The sequence below is a fragment of the Rhinoderma darwinii genome, chromosome 2, assembly GCF_050947455.1.
Source record: "Rhinoderma darwinii isolate aRhiDar2 chromosome 2, aRhiDar2.hap1, whole genome shotgun sequence".
Classification (NCBI taxonomy): domain Eukaryota; kingdom Metazoa; phylum Chordata; class Amphibia; order Anura; family Rhinodermatidae; genus Rhinoderma; species Rhinoderma darwinii.
Window position 1 is genome coordinate 109,975,937 of NC_134688.1, and position 17,214 is coordinate 109,993,150.

Here is a 17,214-nt window from a genome sequence, read left to right on the forward strand (position 1 = left end):
TCTACACCCCTGAGCAGAATGTAAGTGTGGACGAATCCCTCCTCAACTTTCATGGCAGACATAGCTTTCGCCAATATCTACCTTCAAAAAGGGCAAGATATGGCGTTAAGCTCTACAAATTGTGTGAAAGCGGGTCAGGATATACCACCGCCTTCAGGATTTATGAAGGGCGGGACCGCACAATAAATGTTCCTGGATGCCCCCCTGATCTTTCCACCAGCAGTAAGATTGTGTGGGAGATAATGCAGCCTCTGCTTCACAAAGGGTACCACCTGTACTGTGATAATTTTTATTCCAGTGTGCCCCTGTTTAGGCATTTGCATGCTGCAAGGACTGGGGCATGTGGTACCATGCGCAAAAACAGAATTGGTTTTCCACAGCAATTAGTGGGGAAGCGCATGGTAAAGGGGGACTCCTGTGCTTATGCATCTGAAGAATTGCTGGCGGTCAAGTTCAGGGATCGCAAAGATGTGTATGTGCTAAGCACGATTCATACCGCAGGAACAGTGGCAGTGAGGGAAAGAGGGGCAACATCGGACAAGCACAAACCAGTGAGCGTGTCCGAATATAACAAGTACATGGGGGGGGTGGATTTAAGCGACCAGGTTTTACAGCCCTATTTAGTAAAACGCAAAACTAAAACCTGGTACAAAAAAGTGGCCATTTATCTGTTACAGGTGGCCATCCACAACACATTTGTGCTCTATAAAAAAAACAGAGGCAGAGACACATACCTGGATTTCCAGGAGAAAATTATTGAAGGCCTCATTTTTGATGTTCAGGACACCCGAGAATGCCCCCAGTCTGAGGATGTCACGCGACTGACTGAAAGACACTTCATCAGTCGGATTCCCCCAACAGCAACCAGAAGCAACCCCCAGAAAAAGTGCCGCGTCTGCAGAAAAGACGGGCACCGCAAAGATTCCCGATATTTCTGTCCCTCATGTCCCTCACAACCAGGCCTGTGCATTGAGCCATGTTTTAAAAAATACCACACTGTTCTGAATTATTAGATTTTAGTTAATTTGTTGAAAATATATTTGCCCTACATTACGTTTTTATTTTTCCCCTGATTTTACTCCAAGGGTGAGGGAGGGAATGGGTGGGGGGTGGATGTCATGTTTGATGTTTTCTAAAGTTCATCTGCTGGAGAGCCCCATTTGCATAAACCTGAAATTTCTTATTTTAGAAAACCCCAAAAAATAAATTCCCATTATACCCCTAGATGAATATTTTGGGATTTCTGCTTCAAGAGCAGATATTTTGGACGTGTTATAGAAACTCTGTTGAGTTTTGTAAAACCAGCTTTGAAAAAAAGCGATTTGTGAAATAATCTTCTTCTATCCTCCGCCCTCCTACATCTCTATGTGATAAATAAGGCCACATATTTGGTATCCCCATGCACGGGAGAAGTGGCAGAATGTGAACGGAGATTAATTTTGACCGTGGTCTAAGCCGTGTGTGAAAAATGCTGGTATAAACTGACGCATTTGCTAAAAAATTGCTAATTTTATTTTGATCCATCTTATTCAAGAAACTTTCAGAAGAAAACTGGACTGTCTAAAAATATGATAAACCCCTTGAAGGAAACCTTGTGGGGTCTACTTGTGTGAATGAAGTCATTTATGGGGTGTTTCTAATGTTTCAGCAGCATTAGGCCCCCCAGAAAACAGTATGCTGCTATAAAATCAAATGCAAAATTCCTGGACCGAAAAGGCCAAAAAGCCTCCTTTTATGCCAAGCCCTGGCACATGCCCGCACAGTGAATAAGGCACACATATTTGGTATCCCCATGCACGGGAGAAGTGGAAGAATGTGAAAGGAGATGAATTTTGTCCGTGGTCTATGCCGTATGTGAAAAATACTAGCCTAAACTGACGCATTTGCTAAAAAATAGCTGAATTTTTTTTGTTCCATCTTATTCAAGAAACTTTCAGAAGAAAACTGGACTTGCTAAAAATATGATAAACCCCTTGAAGGAAACCTTGTGGGGTCTACTTGTGTGAATGAAGTCATTTATGGGGTGTTTCTAATGTTTCAGCAGCATTACGCCCCCAGAAAACAGTATGCGGCTCTAAAATCAAATGCAAAATTCCTGGACCGAAAATGCCAAAAAGCCTCCTTTTATGCCAAGCCCTGGCACATGCCCGCACAGTGAATAAGGCACACATATTTGGTATCCCCATGCACGGGAGAAGTGGAAGAACGTGAAAGGAGATGAATTTTGGCCGTGGTCTATACCGTGTGTGAAAAATACTAGCCTAAACTGACGCATTTGCTAAAAAAGTGCTGATTTTATTTTGTTCCATCTTATTCAAGAAACTTTCAGAAGAAAACTGGACTTGCTAAAAATATGATAAACCCCTTGAAGGAAACCTTGTGGGGTCTACTTGTGTGAATGAAGTCATTTATGGGGTGTTTCTAATGTTTCAGCAGCATTAGGCCCCCCAGAAAACAGTATGCGGCTCTAAAATCAAATGCAAAATTCCTGGACCGAAAAGCCTCCTTTTATGCCAAGCCCTGGCACATGCCCGCACAGTGAATAAGGCACACATATTTGGTATCCCCATGCACGGGAGAAGTGGAAGAATGTGAAAGGAGATGAATTTTGTCCGTGGTCTATGCCGTATGTGAAAAATACTAGCCTAAACTGACGCATTTGCTAAAAAATAGCTGCATTTTTTTTGTTCCATCTTATTCAAGAAACTTTCAGAAGAAAACTGGACTTGCTAAAAATATGATAAACCCCTTGAAGGAAACCTTGTGGGGTCTACTTGTGTGAATGAAGTCATTTATGGGGTGTTTCTAATGTTTCAGCAGCATTAGGCCCCCCAGAAAACAGTATGCGGCTCTAAAATCAAATGCAAAATTCCTGGACCGAAAAGGCCAAAAAGCCTCCTTTTATGCCAAGCCCTGGCACATGCCCGCACAGTGAATAAGGCACACATATTTGGTATCCCCATGCACGGGAGAAGTGGAAGAACATGAAAGGAGATGAATTTTGGCCGTGGTCTATACCGTGTGTGAAAAATACTAGCCTAAACTGACGCATTTGCTAAAAAAGTGCTGATTTTATTTTGTTCCATCTTATTCAAGAAACTTTCAGAAGAAAACTGGACTTGCTAAAAATATGATAAACCCCTTGAAGGAAACCTTGTGGGGTCTACTTGTGTGAATGAAGTCATTTATGGGGTGTTTCTAATGTTTCAGCAGCATTACGCCCCCCAGAAAACAGTATGCGGCTCTAAAATCAAATGCAAAATTCCTGGACCGAAAAGGCCAAAAAGCCTCCTTTTATGCCAAGCCCTGGCACATGCCCGCACAGTGAATAAGGCACACATATTTGGTATCCCCATGCACGGGAGAAGTGGAAGAACGTGAAAGGAGATGAATTTTGGCCGTGGTCTATACCGTGTGTGAAAAATACTAGCCTAAACTGACGCATTTGCTAAAAAAGTGCTGATTTTATTTTGTTCCATCTTATTCAAGAAACTTTCAGAAGAAAACTGGACTTGCTAAAAATATGATAAACCCCTTGAAGGAAACCTTGTGGGGTCTACTTGTGTGAATGAAGTCATTTATGGGGTGTTTCTAATGTTTCAGCAGCATTAGGCCCCCCAGAAAACAGTATGCGGCTCTAAAATCAAATGCAAAATTCCTGGACCGAAAAGGCCAAAAAGCCTCCTTTTATGCCAAGCCCTGGCACATGCCCGCACAGTGAATAAGGCTCACATATTTGGTATCCCCATGCACGGGAGAAGTGGAAGAATGTGAAAGGAGATTAATTTTGGCCGTGGTTCATACCGTGTGTGAAAAATGCTAGCATAAACCGACGCAATTGTTAAATTCTTGCATTTTTTTCCAATTTTGCCCACTTTAGTGAAAAAAAAAAAAATGATATATACTGACAAATGCCACTAAAACAAAGCCCTATCTGTCCTTTAAAAAGAGTGTAAAATTCAAAGATGAACTTTATTCACCTGCTGAGTTATAGTCATGTAAAGAAGCGCATAGCAAAATTGTGAAATTTGCTCTGGTCATTTAGCTGTAAAACAGCCTAGTCCTTAACCGGTTAAACCTTCCATGTTTTTGCTTTTTTGTGAACGTAAACCTTTCATAAAACAGGAGCACTTTAAAGAGGCTCTGTCACCACATTATAAGTGCCCTATCTCCTACATAATGTGATTGGCGCTGTAATGTAGATAACAGCAGTGGTTTTTATTTAGAAAAACAATCTATTTTCACCAAGTTATGAGCAATTTTAGTTTTATGCTAATGACTTTCTTAATGCCCAACTGGGCGTGTTTTTACTTTTGACCAAGTGGGCTTTGTGGAGAGAAGTGTATGATGCTGACCAATCAGTGACGAATCAGCGTCATACACTTCTCCCCATTCATGTATTCAGCACATAGTGATCCTGCGTTGTTCACTTTGTGCAGTCACATACACAAACATTAACGTTACTAAAGTGTCTTGACAGTGAATAGACATCACCTCCAGCCAGGACGGGATGTCTATTCACAATCCCTAAAATCGCTCATAACTTGTTGAAAATAGATTGTTTTTCTAAATAAAAAACACTGCTGTAATCTACATTATAGCGCAGATCCCATTATGTAAGATATTATTTCATTATGTCACCCACTTATAATGTGGTGACAGAGCCTCTTTAAACAACTACATCTAAAAGGCTTCCACAAACGGTTAATCTAGTAGATTCAAGTGGATGATTCGCCAAGAGCCACTAACAAACAGAGCTTCCTTCACACTGTGCCACCAACTAATCATATACAACTAGCAAATAGATGCAGTTAAAGGGGTTCTCCAGACCCTAAAAATGTATGGCCTATCAGGATAGGCCATCAATAGCTGATGGGTCGGGGTCCGACTGTCGGGACCCCCGCCGATCAGCTGTTTCGAAGGGACCGCAGCGATCACCGTCGACACGGAAGTAGCAGCAATTCACAGGTATTGCAGCCTGTTCTTCCATTGATTTAATTGGGAGAATGCAATACTGCGAACCACTGTTGCGTCGGCGATTCACAGCGTGAGCAAGTAAGGGAAATGAAGGGGAAGCAGCGCTCGTACGAGCGCTGCGGCCCCTTTAAAACAGCTGATCGGTGGGGGTCCCTGACCCATCAGCCATTGATGCCCTATCCTGAGGATAGGCCATCAATTTTTAGGAGCTAGAAAACCCCTTTAAACAACCCAAAATTGCAGGGCTGCACAATAGGTGCTCCCGAATCTTGGCTAACCGTGGGCATCTTAGCCCGTTTTCAGATGGCCATAATATAACAGCATTTTAGCACGTAACACCCGAAACCCTCCATGGTTCTACTGAACTGAATAGGGTTTTATGGTGATCTAAGTTTGGTTTAGTCGAATCACAGAGAGGCTAGGATCATAATCTGGTCAACTGAAACCAGCCTTTGAGATGGAGGTCACTTTTTAAGTGCACCTGTCTCCTGATTTATATTAATATACTGCTTTCCAAAACTGCCTCATTAAAACCGTACCTACAATTATACTTATACTTTTTGAAATGCATGACAGGATTTTATTGGCTTTTGGAGCAGCAGCCTGGCACGGAATGCTGCCAAATTACTTAATGTTCACTAGTATATGATCATTGTTTTTGGAGATTGAAAGCTTAGATTAAAAGTTTGGCCCATCTATAATAACCTCCAGTGCTTTTATTAGTTGGTAAAATACCAAGCGTAAGTACATCTGGTGTTGAAGAGGTGATGATCATTTTTTAACTCAAGAACAGTTGTGTGACTCTAGTTGTATGGGATGCATATAAAGCCACTGTCAGAGAAGCTGTAATGTCGGGGTAGGGAAACAGACAAGTGAGCCCTAATCTACCCGCCACTCAGTCCCTGCCTACTTGCAACGACCCGCCCTAGGCAACGGGGTACAACTGGGCGACGGTCCCTACACTCAATAGGTGCACGACAGACAAACAGACAAGGGTACAAAGAAGCCAGGGAAATGGGGAAGTTGCCCACGGGAACACCGTGAGCAACAAGCGAGGTGAACGAGCCGAGTCAAACCAGGAGATGAGCGAGGTACAAAAACGCAGAGCAAAAGAGTGGTCAGAAAAGCCAGGGTCAATCACAAGCAGAGGATCAGTAGTTCAAGAAGCTGCAGCAGGGCCAGGAAACCAACAGAGAAGAATCACAAGCAAAGGAGGAACAGGAAAGGCAGGTATAAATAGACATAGGGTGGGAGCTAGCTCCGTCTGGCCAGGCTGTGATAGGCTCTCCCACTCCTAAACCTGCCATCCTGGGTGGTGGATGATGGAGTCAGTCTCACAGACATAGAAGCAGGTGCAGACTGATTACCTATGGGCGTCGACACAGAAGTTGTGTCTGGCAGATCCTTTACAGAAGCATTTACAGCCGGAATAGCGAAATACATGAAGGTGACCAGAGAGCGGGAAAGGTTTCTAGTGTGAGAGATCCAGAGGGCCGAGCAGGAATATATTGTGAATCCTCAACCCTGTACCAAGAGCCAATGGGTCAGGGCTCAAAGGGAACTACTCACCCTACATACAGAGCAAACGAAAAAAACGTATGTTGTCCACAGAGGCAACTATATTTGAATTTGGGGACAAGAATGGTAAATTGTTAGCATATCTTTCAAGGGCAGAGCGTCCGTGTACTTCTATCACTTCTATTATCTCACCGGGGGGTGGTCTATGTAATGCCCCGAAGGATATAAATCAGGTGTTTCATGATTATTATTATGTTGACTTATACAGTTCAAGGTGTGGTGTCCCCGCGGGTGACATGGAATCCTTCTTGACGTCAATCCCGCTGTGGCGTTTATCTGATGCACAGGCGAATGAACTAGATGGCCCTCTCACAGACGATGAAATAAAAAATGCTATTCAGTTGCTGCCTACGGGTAAGACTCCTGGTTTGGATGGTTTCGGGGGAGAACGGTATAGGGCTAATTGTGAGGTTCTGGCTCCTGGACACGTATTCCAGTGCCCTTGAGCTGGGTAGTTTGCCTGCCTTCATGCGTGAGGCTCTTATAGTGTTGCTGTTGAAGCCAGGGAGGGACCCTACTCTCCCGGACTCATATCGTCCTATCTCACATATTAAAATATTGGCCAAGGTTTTAGCCATGAGACTGAAGAAGGTTATCTTGTCCCTAATTCATCCTGATCAGAATAGCTTCATGCCTGGTAAGGGCACAGATATTAATATACATAGATTATTTTTGAACATAGATACTGCGAGGCATGATGTGTCTCCGGGTTTTGTTTTCTCTGGACACATATAAGGCTTTTGACTCGGCTGAGTGGGAATATCTGTGGATGCTCCTTTCCCGTTTGAACGAACTTTGGTCCCAGATTCACCACTCTTGTACGTCTAGTATATAAAGAACCCAGGGCCAGGGTGAGAACGAATCTGGACATTTCAGAGTCCTCCACAATGGAAAGGGGCACATGACAGGGATGTCCACTATCGCCTCTGTTGTTTGCCCTCGAGATAGAACCTCTGGCGCTAGCTATACACCAGTCCCCTTCTATACAGGCTATCTAGCGGGGCCGTAGAAATGAAAAAATTTCCTTACATGCAGATGCTACATTGGTGTACCTGGCAGACGATGGTCCTTCTCTGGCTTCTCTATTACAACTAATTGATAAGTTGGGGGCCTTCTCTGGACTATCAGTGAATTGGTCTAAATCGATTATATTTCTACACTCAACTGGATATAATACCCGACAATCTCCCAGTGCCGTTAAGAATAGTAAAGGTCTCTCTTAATCTATTCCGTTACTGTGAACTTAATCTAAACCCTTTAGTAGCCTCTACTGCAATTCAACTGAACTCTTGGGTAAACCATCCTCTCTCTCTATATGGTAGGATTAACCTATTTAAAATTATTTATTTACTCAAGTTTTTGTGCTTATTTATTTGCCTGCCCCATTATAATACCTAAACAGTTTTTTAGAAATTTGGATGGCATTTTACGCTCTTTTTACTGGCAGGGTGGTTGTGCCTCGGATCAGTCTTGATTTATTGCAAGCACCTAGGCATATGGGGGGGAATGGCAGCGCCTAATCTGTATTTATACTACATAGCATCTCAGTTAGCGCTCGCACGGTGGTGGATATAGACCCGAGTAATGCAGCTACTGCACTGGTGGGGGCTCTTATGACAGCTTATGAGAGTCTTGCAAAGTCCCTTGTCTTGTACCTCTTCCGCTTCAGCCGGTGGCTAGAGCCTGGAAGGCAGCACATGTCCAGGTGTGAACCAATACGTCCCCTGTATGCTCTCCTAGAACCCCACTATGGAATAACACCTGGTTACCCCATCTTGGATCTTTACCCGGAGCAGCGTTGAGGTCGAGGGCGGGGGTTAGGTTTCTAGGGCAATTATGTTCTACGAACTCTGTCTTTGTGACTTTTTCTGAACTGAGGGATCAATATGACATATCAGGGAAGGTTTTTTTCCACGATCTTCAATTACACCATGCTTGTACCACCCAATTTGGCTCTGCTGCACCTTTGTTGGACTTCTCCAGGCTCGAGGACCTTCTTGGTGCTCCGGACCTGACGAAGGTCCTCATGCAAACCTATGCTCTACTATTGTCTTTTGGATGGAGGCCCTTTAATAGGGCATGGATTGTTTGGAAGAGAGATATCCCTGATTTGGGGGAGGAGTGGAGGATAGTAGAATTATCATTCTTTGATTCAGTTGTAAGGGCTAAAAAATTTCTGATAGTCTCGTTTTTTACACCGCATATACTATACACCAGTCAGTCTCTGAAGAAATGGAGCGTCTACTTCTGAGTCTACCACTTAGTTGTTTTAGATGTCAGTCAGATGTTTGCACTTATCTACATTGCGTGTGGTTACGCCCCAGGATTCTGCCCTTTTGGTCGGAGGTACTGGGATTCCTTCTTGTCCACTTTGGTTTCCCTCGACTCCTCACCTCCCAAATGTGTTTATTGGGCATCATGAACGATGTTGTACAGCGCTATTATAAGATATTCTCAGCTTTGTTCTATTTTGTGCTAGAAAAGTAGCAATTATGGCTTGGAAGGCTGAGGTATGTCCGAGTCTAATGCAGTGGATGCAACTGGTGAACAAATATGTACCTATGTATCAGAAACTATATCGCATTCGAAATTGACCTAATAAATTTAGTGAAATCTGGTCCAGATGGTTGGAGAACTCAGAGACTGCAGTCTAATTGTGCATGTACTGCTGGTGGGGAGGGTGGGAGAGGGTTGGGGATATTGAGGGGCTGGTATGACTGGTGTGTGAATGTGTGCTTCATTGTTGCTTGATAATGGATTATGGCACCTTAATTACCATCATTTTTGTATGATAATTGATGCTGGCATCTGTGTATTGGTGCTTGATGTTATCATTATAAGTGTAAATCTTACCTTACATGTTCTTGTTTTCGTAACACAAAAATTGAAAAATAAAGACTTAAGAACAGTTGCGTGAACCCGAAGAACATGTAGGAAATCGCTTCCTATTTATTAACAGGTGAATTTTCCCTGAAGGTTAAATGTTAAAAATCACAGTTGTTTAGATTGTAGGGTAAAGCAGAATTTTCCATTTGCGCATGGTGGGGGAGATTTATCAATAGTGGCGTACAAGTCAACAAAAATTGCACCAATTTTATGAACATAATGAATTTGGTCGAACTTGCAAGACATGTTTTGACTGGTGTACATTTACTCCAATATTTTACACTGATAAAATTAGCATATTTTTAATAAGTTTAGGGAATTTTAAGACTCCTCAGCCACTTTTCTAGACAAATTTCAAAAATTTTAAGGTAGGTGTAAAATTTAAACCACATAACCATAAACATTTTGCTTAGTAAATTTCCCTTAATGTTGTAGATATTGAAGGATTTCTCTCCTGAAGTCAGCCGCTTTTCAAATGGAAGTCGGTGTGGCGATCAGTAGATTGATGAACGTCTAGCTACGCTCATCATCTGTTAATCGCCAGTGGAAGACGTATGTAGCCAGACATTGGCATTACAAAGTGCCCATTCAAACGAATAGCTATCTACGGAAAGCATGTATGGGCCTGGTCCACCATAGCTGGTGGTTTTATTAAGCACATTTCTCTTTTTGTAGACCGTCTCACGCTTTCTATGTAAAAGGTAGAACATTGCCTGAAATACAGTTTAGTTTGGCTTTTAGAAAACGTCAAAGAACTTGTTTACTTCATGGTCCACAGAACGAACATTACAATACAGCATCAATCCGTCACACCATAATGGAGTACTGGAGACTTTTCAATTCTGGATCCTCAATTAACCAGCTAAACGAATACCCCCTCCCAATACTTAGGCTGGGTTCACACGACCTATTTTCAGACGTATACGAGGCGTTTTTTGCCTCGTTTTACGTCTGAAAATACGTCTCAAATACGTTGTCAAACATCTGCCCATTACTTTCTATGGGTATAACGCTGTATTGTTCCCACGACGCGTAATTTTACGCGTCGTACGGCAATTACGACGCATAAAATTACGCCTCGTAAAAAGAAGTGCAGTGTGATAAATGAGAGCTGGAGGGAAACCTATTTCAAGTTGATGCATACAGCTATATATGGCCTTAATATCTTGCCCTCACAATCTTTCCCTGATCGCATTACAAGTTGTCCCAAGTGCAATACACCACTGACGAATTTGTGGCATGGAGTGTGGGGGTGTGTACATACGAAACGATTTTGGGGGATGGTACAGAAATATATTAAGGACCATTGGAAAACGAATCTCCCAATGACGCCTCAAGCGCTACTATTCCATCAGGCGCGGCCGCCAGAGGAAGAGGGTGCTCGAGGAGTAAGATCACCTCCCGTGTTGGTGCACACGATTTTACTGGTAGCTTTGAGATGCCTCCTGAGTCACTGGTTAGAGGCAGACACGCCGGGGTTAGAATTGATTGTGTCACGGCTGAAACAGTTATTGGTTCTTGAGAGGGTGGAGGTGGAAAGGCGGAAGGAAACGGGAACCAAGAAGCTATTTGATAAGTGGCAAGTATTTATAGAAACGCAATGTACAACAGCCGAAATAGCGGAAATTGTTAGGCCTTTCCAGTACACAAAGTGGTACTGCACGCAGCTCTTGGCAGGCGGTTTAGGGAGGATGCAACTGTGAACCAGCTGGGGGAGAAAGGATGAGTGGAAACTCATTGATGATCTAGGTGGTGTTGGAGTTGGGGGGAGTCATGTTTGTTTGGTCCATCTGAAGATCGACAATTATGCCATGTTTCTATGTTGGTGTGTTTATATGTTATGTTGAATTTAATTTAAAAGTTAATCCCATGACAGTTGAGTGCTGCGCACTCATGATGTAACTCTTACGTGAAATGTTTGTAAGAAAATGTGAAAACTGACAATAAAAAGGATATTTAAAAAATAAAAAAAAAAGAAGTGCAGGACACTTCTTTGGACGTTTTTGGAGCTGTTTTCTCATAGACTCCAATGAAAACAGCTCCAAAAACGGACATAGAAAACACCGCGAAAAATGCATCGAAAAACGCGAGTTGCTCAAAAAACGTCTGAAAAGCAGGGGCTGTTTTCCCTTGAAAACAGCTCTGGATTTTCAGACGTTTTTGGTCACTACGTGTGCACATACCCTTACAGAAACTCAAACTCTATTCTGCCATCTTGATAACTACTACACCAATGGCTGAAAAAATTAGATGAGTCTATTGTTGTTGTAGTAGGAGATACACAATACATTTTACAAGAATAAAAAGACTGCAATGTTGTCCTACATCCCATCCGCCCTGCTGTTCTTTCTCATAAACAGAAGGCATCTTAATGGAACATGAAACATTTACAATGAGAACATCATATTGTTCTTGTTCAGGTTCAAAAGTGCTCAGGAAATTATTGTAAAAACAAGGTCTGCAGGATAATCTTATCAATAGAAGCCTCCGAACATGGGCAACTCATCATACAGAGAAGCCCTTGTAATAGAGCAGGGACAATGATCGGGTTATTTAACCCTGCACTTTTATCACATAGCCTTTAAAGACCTAGCATCATCTTAATTCATTTACTTTTAGACTGGACACAGTCATTACTGGATGGAGCCATAATTTGTGAGAATACAACCCATCAATGGCTGGAATCAAATTAAGTTACTGGGCAACTTTCTCTATATAATACATCTCTTCCAAATACATCTGAATAGTGCTTTTTTTTTTAGAATATGCACACATTTTTAAAATATAGTCTGAGGTACCTAATACTTTACACTGCAGGTCTGCTCTTTAAGCCCTTAGTGACCAGTCTACTTTAGGCCTTAAAGGGGTTCTGTCACCAGATTATGTAGATCAGGCATTTATAATCTGATCAGCGCTGTAATGTAGATAACAGTGGTTTTTATTTAGAATTTTTTTTTTTAGCAAGTTATGACCAATTTTAGATTTATACAAAATTAGTTTCTTAATAGACAACTGGGCTTGTTTTTACTTTTTACCAACTGGGCATCGTGAAGAGAAGCGTATGACGCTGACCAATCAGCGTCATACACTTCTCATTGTTCCAGCCCATTGTTACAGTGTGATTGTGCAGTGAAAGAAGCTGGGCTGGAACAATGAGAAGTGTATGACGCTGATTGGTCACTGATTGGTCAGCGTCAGACACTCCTCTGTACAACACCCAGTTGGTAAAAAGTAAAAACACGCCCAGTTGTCCATTAAGAAACTAATTAGCATAAATCTAAAATTGCTCATAACTTGCTCAAAAATGATTGTTCTTCAAAATAAAAACCACTGCTGTTATCTACATTACAGCACCGATCAGATTATGTAGGAGATAGGGCATTTATAATCTGGTGACAGAGCCTCTTTAATGACCAAGCTTTTTTTTTTCTTTTTTCCAGCGTCACATTCAAAGAGCTTTAGCTTTTCTATTTTTCCATCGACATAGCTTTATGAGGATTTTTTGTTTTGAAGTACAATTGGATTTTTCAAGGGCACCATTTTGTAGTACATATTTTTTGATTAAACTCTTATTAACTCTTTGGGGGGGGGGGGGAATAGAAAAAAACCCAGCAGTTTCACCATTGTGCTATGGATTTTAAATTTATGCCATTCAGCATAAATAAGGGCCTGTTCACATCAGTGTCGGGCTTCCAGTCATCGGTTCAGTTCGATCTTTCCGTCGGAGGAACCGATGAACGGAAAGCCAAAACACAAATCATAGCTTCCGTTTACATTACCAGTGATTTCAGTGGTAATGCTTCTGTTACAGTTGGTTTCCGTTTCGTAAAGTTTGTTTTTTTTCACGCAAACAATAGCGTAGTTGACTAGTCAGCGTGTTTGGTGCCACCGTCAAAGTACTTTAGTAAAAATTATTTTTGCTTTTTGAGATACAGCTGCTTTGTATACTGAGCAGCTGTATCTAGCGCTGAAACCTGAATCCATCAGATCAGTGGCAATGACGGGTTCAGTGTCAACAGGTCACACAGGATCGAGCTACTATCGATCACAGCTGGACCATGCGTGACGCACTTTCACTGAAAGCGTCAGTCGCACGGACCTGACTAATTCAGGTCTCAGCGCTAGATACAGCTGCTGTGTATATAGGATACAAAGCAGCTGTATCTCAAAAAGTAAAAATAATTTTTGATAAAAAGTAATTTGAAAGATGCACCAAAGAAAAAAAACAAAAAAACAGAATTTATGTATGCATGGGAAATCGAACAAATAGTAAGTAATTAAATAAAGTAAATTGGAATTAGATTAAAATCTGTCTCTTATATTTAGACCAGTTAGGCTGGGTTCACACGACCTATTTTCAGACGTAATGGAGACATTTTACGCCTCGAATTAAATCTGAAAAACGGCTCCAATACGTTGGTAAACATCTGCCCATTACTTTCAATGGGCTTTACGATGTACTGTGCCGACGACCTGTCATTTTATGCGTCGCTGTCAAAAGACGGCACGTAAAAATACAGCCTCGTCAAAAGAAGTGCAGGACACTTCTTGGGACATAATTGGAGCCGTTTTTCATTGACTCCAATGAACAGCTCCAAATTACGGCCGTAAAAGACACCCCGCAAAACACGAGTACATGCAATTAGGTCTGAAATTCAGGAGTTGTTTTCAGGAGAAAAGACGTATTTGCAGTTATCGTGTGCACATACCCTTAGGGTATGTTCACACGGCCTATTTACGGCCCGAAAAATGGCCTAAACCGCCTGAAAAGTCGGAAGCAGAACGCCTCCAAACATCTGCCCATTGATTTCAATGGGAAAACGGCGTTCTGTTCCAACAGAGCGTTTTTCGCGCCGTTTTTTACGCGTAAAAAAACAGCCATGAAAAAGAAGTGCAGAACACTTCTTGGGACATTTTTGGAGCAGTTTTCCATAGACTATTGAAAAAAAGCTCCAAAAACGGCCATAAAAAACCGCTGCGAAAATAGCGAGTGGCACAAAAACCGTCTGAAGATCAGGAGCTGTTTTCTCTTGAAAACCACTCCGTTTTTTGAGACGTTTTTGACCCTGCGTGTGAACATACCCTTAGGGTATTCGTGCTATGTTCATGGCATTCAAAGAGTAGTCAAACTGGACTAATGTTGTAAGTGGTATACCCCAGGGATCCGTACTGGGTCCATTACTGTGTAACCGGTTTATAAATGATGCAGAAGTTGGGATTTCATAGCACTTTCTCTGTATTTGGAGAGGACACAAAACTCTGCAGTGTTGTAGAGAGAGAACACAGAGTCATTGCATGTGGTTGAGGTTAATAAACATTACTATACTGTACAAACCATAACGTTACGGCACACGCTTCCACAGGATTTGGCAATGGCTGAAAGTGTGGACAGATTTAAGAAGGGCTCAGACATCTTCCTTGAGAACCACAATATGCAGGGTTACTAATATTCATGTCAAATGTTCATCCAGGGATCTGTCTGATTAACATTAGGGAGGATTTTTATTTACTTTATAGCAAATTGGGTGCTCGCCATTCGGGGTGGTTTTCGCCTTCCTCTGGATCAACGGTGGTCTAAATGTATAAAAATGTTGAACTTGATGAATTTAGGTATTTTTTCAACCCACTATTATAACTATGTATTATGGAGAACCAGTAACCCATTGGGGCAGGAGATCTCGTTCTGTCATGTAGAAGGACATTATGTAGAAGACTGCAGTTTGTTTTTTTAATTTGGAAAATACTCTTTACATATGTAACAATTATAGGACAGTAATTATTAAAGCGTTACATGCAGCAGGATCTCTTATTTGCATACTACTGCACTCTCTGAGGACAAGTGATATCTGGCCAGCGAGTCCTCAGCGAGTGAACACTAATAACCAAAATGACAAACCTTTCTATACATAAATTTAATTTCACCGAGGTCATACAGCAAATCTAAAAATTATTCCAGGAATAGGACATCCCAAAAGAAATGAATAACCTCAATAAAATACGGCATTATTACAATCACAAATATTTGCTGTTAATTGGTAAATATAAGCGGGTGTAAAAGCATCGGCTGCTTACTGTTACTAGAGCGGATGTTAACACAAAGTGCAGAGGAGATCCCCTTTATGCAGAAATACGAATAATGAACTACACATTTTATAAAAATAGCTATAAGTAAATGGACATGTTCACCTTTACACTCCATTCTCCAGTTTACATACAGACTTACATTATTAAGAACTTTCCATTCTTGCACCCCTCCCCCCCACCTGACTGTATATTACACTACACTTCTTGTATATAGACTGTACTTACTTTTTCCGCTGCTGCCTTTTCGGTGATTAGAAAAAGCCTCCATCTTGAGTCTTAGATTTCCCCAGCTTTCTCTTCCTCTCTACTTTGCTATAAATCCCATGATGCTTCAGCACAGCATCACATGACCAGCTAATGACCAAACCATATCTGCATGCAGGGGGACACTGATTATCATTCTCTCTATATTCTCCTAAATAATCAGAGAAACCAGAAGTATTCAGACAGGGAGGCTGCACTATATTCTTTTACATTATATGTGTGTGACAGCAACCTGTCCAACTATCAGTGGGGGCGGATGATAGAAGTTTCTGGGCCCCCACCCTCCTTGTGCAAAACTAGTGGTGTACAGGAACTGCTAAAGCCTGTGATGGGCGACACATAGATCTCTACAGAGTCAAGTAGAGAAAGCGTGTCACCGAGCCGGATTCAAGCAACCATCCCAGTCTGATATATAGATAGAGGCTGAAAGAAAAATAACAGGTGAGAGACGGACACATGGAATACCATAATGAAGCACACGGAAAAGTTTTGTTTTGACCGGAGTGTCCCTTTAAAAACCATGTATTGATCCCGAGTTAAACAGTCTCAAAATTTCAGCGGTACAGTCTCCAGAGTGGAAGTCTCCCAGCATTTCTTGCTAGCTTAGTGTCTGCAGTTTGATCTGGTGATTTGCATTCTGGGAAGTATCGTCTTTACACCACGTACTGCACAGTAGTCTCATGTAGGGTAAAACTGTCCGACTGCTTCATAGGATTGCAGCTAAAACATTAGGGTTGTGTCCTTGTCAACTGTTTGCAATAACCTGCAGAATTGTGAATGCAGCTCTGGGCTGTAATGCACGCAGTTATTGAAGACTAGTACAAGGCTGGATTCACACATGCAGGTATTTAGTCAGAACTGGATCATAAAAGGAAGGAAACGTATTGAGAAAATACTTATGCATCTCCAGGTTTTTTTTGTACTCACTATAGCTCGCTTTGGCTTAAACAAAAAAAACAAAAAAAAACTGCATCAAAAACCACCAAACAACTGAATTTCCACCAGGATGAATAACCTAATAAGCTTTAAAACAGTCTTTAAAAAGGAGAACATAAGCTTTAGACGAAACTATTGAGTGTATTTCAGAGCAATAGCAAAAAAAAAAAAAGACTTTGTAGTGAGTTAAGAATCTCGGGTGAAAACTGAACGTAGTAGCACACATTTGTCAAGTGTAACATGGCTAGGATGCTATACTCCATTATGAACACAAGGGGGCCACAAAGCAGCTGGTAACCTCAGCAAGGCATCTGGCAAGTATTAACCACATATCCTTGGATCACAATGGAAAAATAATTAAAACAGAAGACAAAGAAGATGTAGTCATGGTGCATCACTGTTCCTGTAGAGTTTCCAATACGTTAGTAATACATTGTTAGCCACAACTCAGTGGTTTGTATAAGACTTTAAAAAAAAAAAAAAGCCCCT

At 41.6% G+C, this 17,214-nt stretch overlaps 1 long non-coding RNA gene across 1 annotated transcript in view; it reads right to left on the reverse strand.

Moving 5' to 3' along the window:
* Positions 1 to 15,829, reverse strand: part of LOC142740762 (uncharacterized) — a 66,081-nt gene extending 50,252 nt beyond the window's left edge. Inside the window, exon 1 of the long non-coding RNA XR_012880873.1 lies at positions 15,751 to 15,829. This is a non-coding gene — a long non-coding RNA (uncharacterized LOC142740762). The remainder of the gene's footprint in view (positions 1 to 15,750) is intronic.
* Positions 15,830 to 17,214: the final 1,385 nt, after the last annotated feature.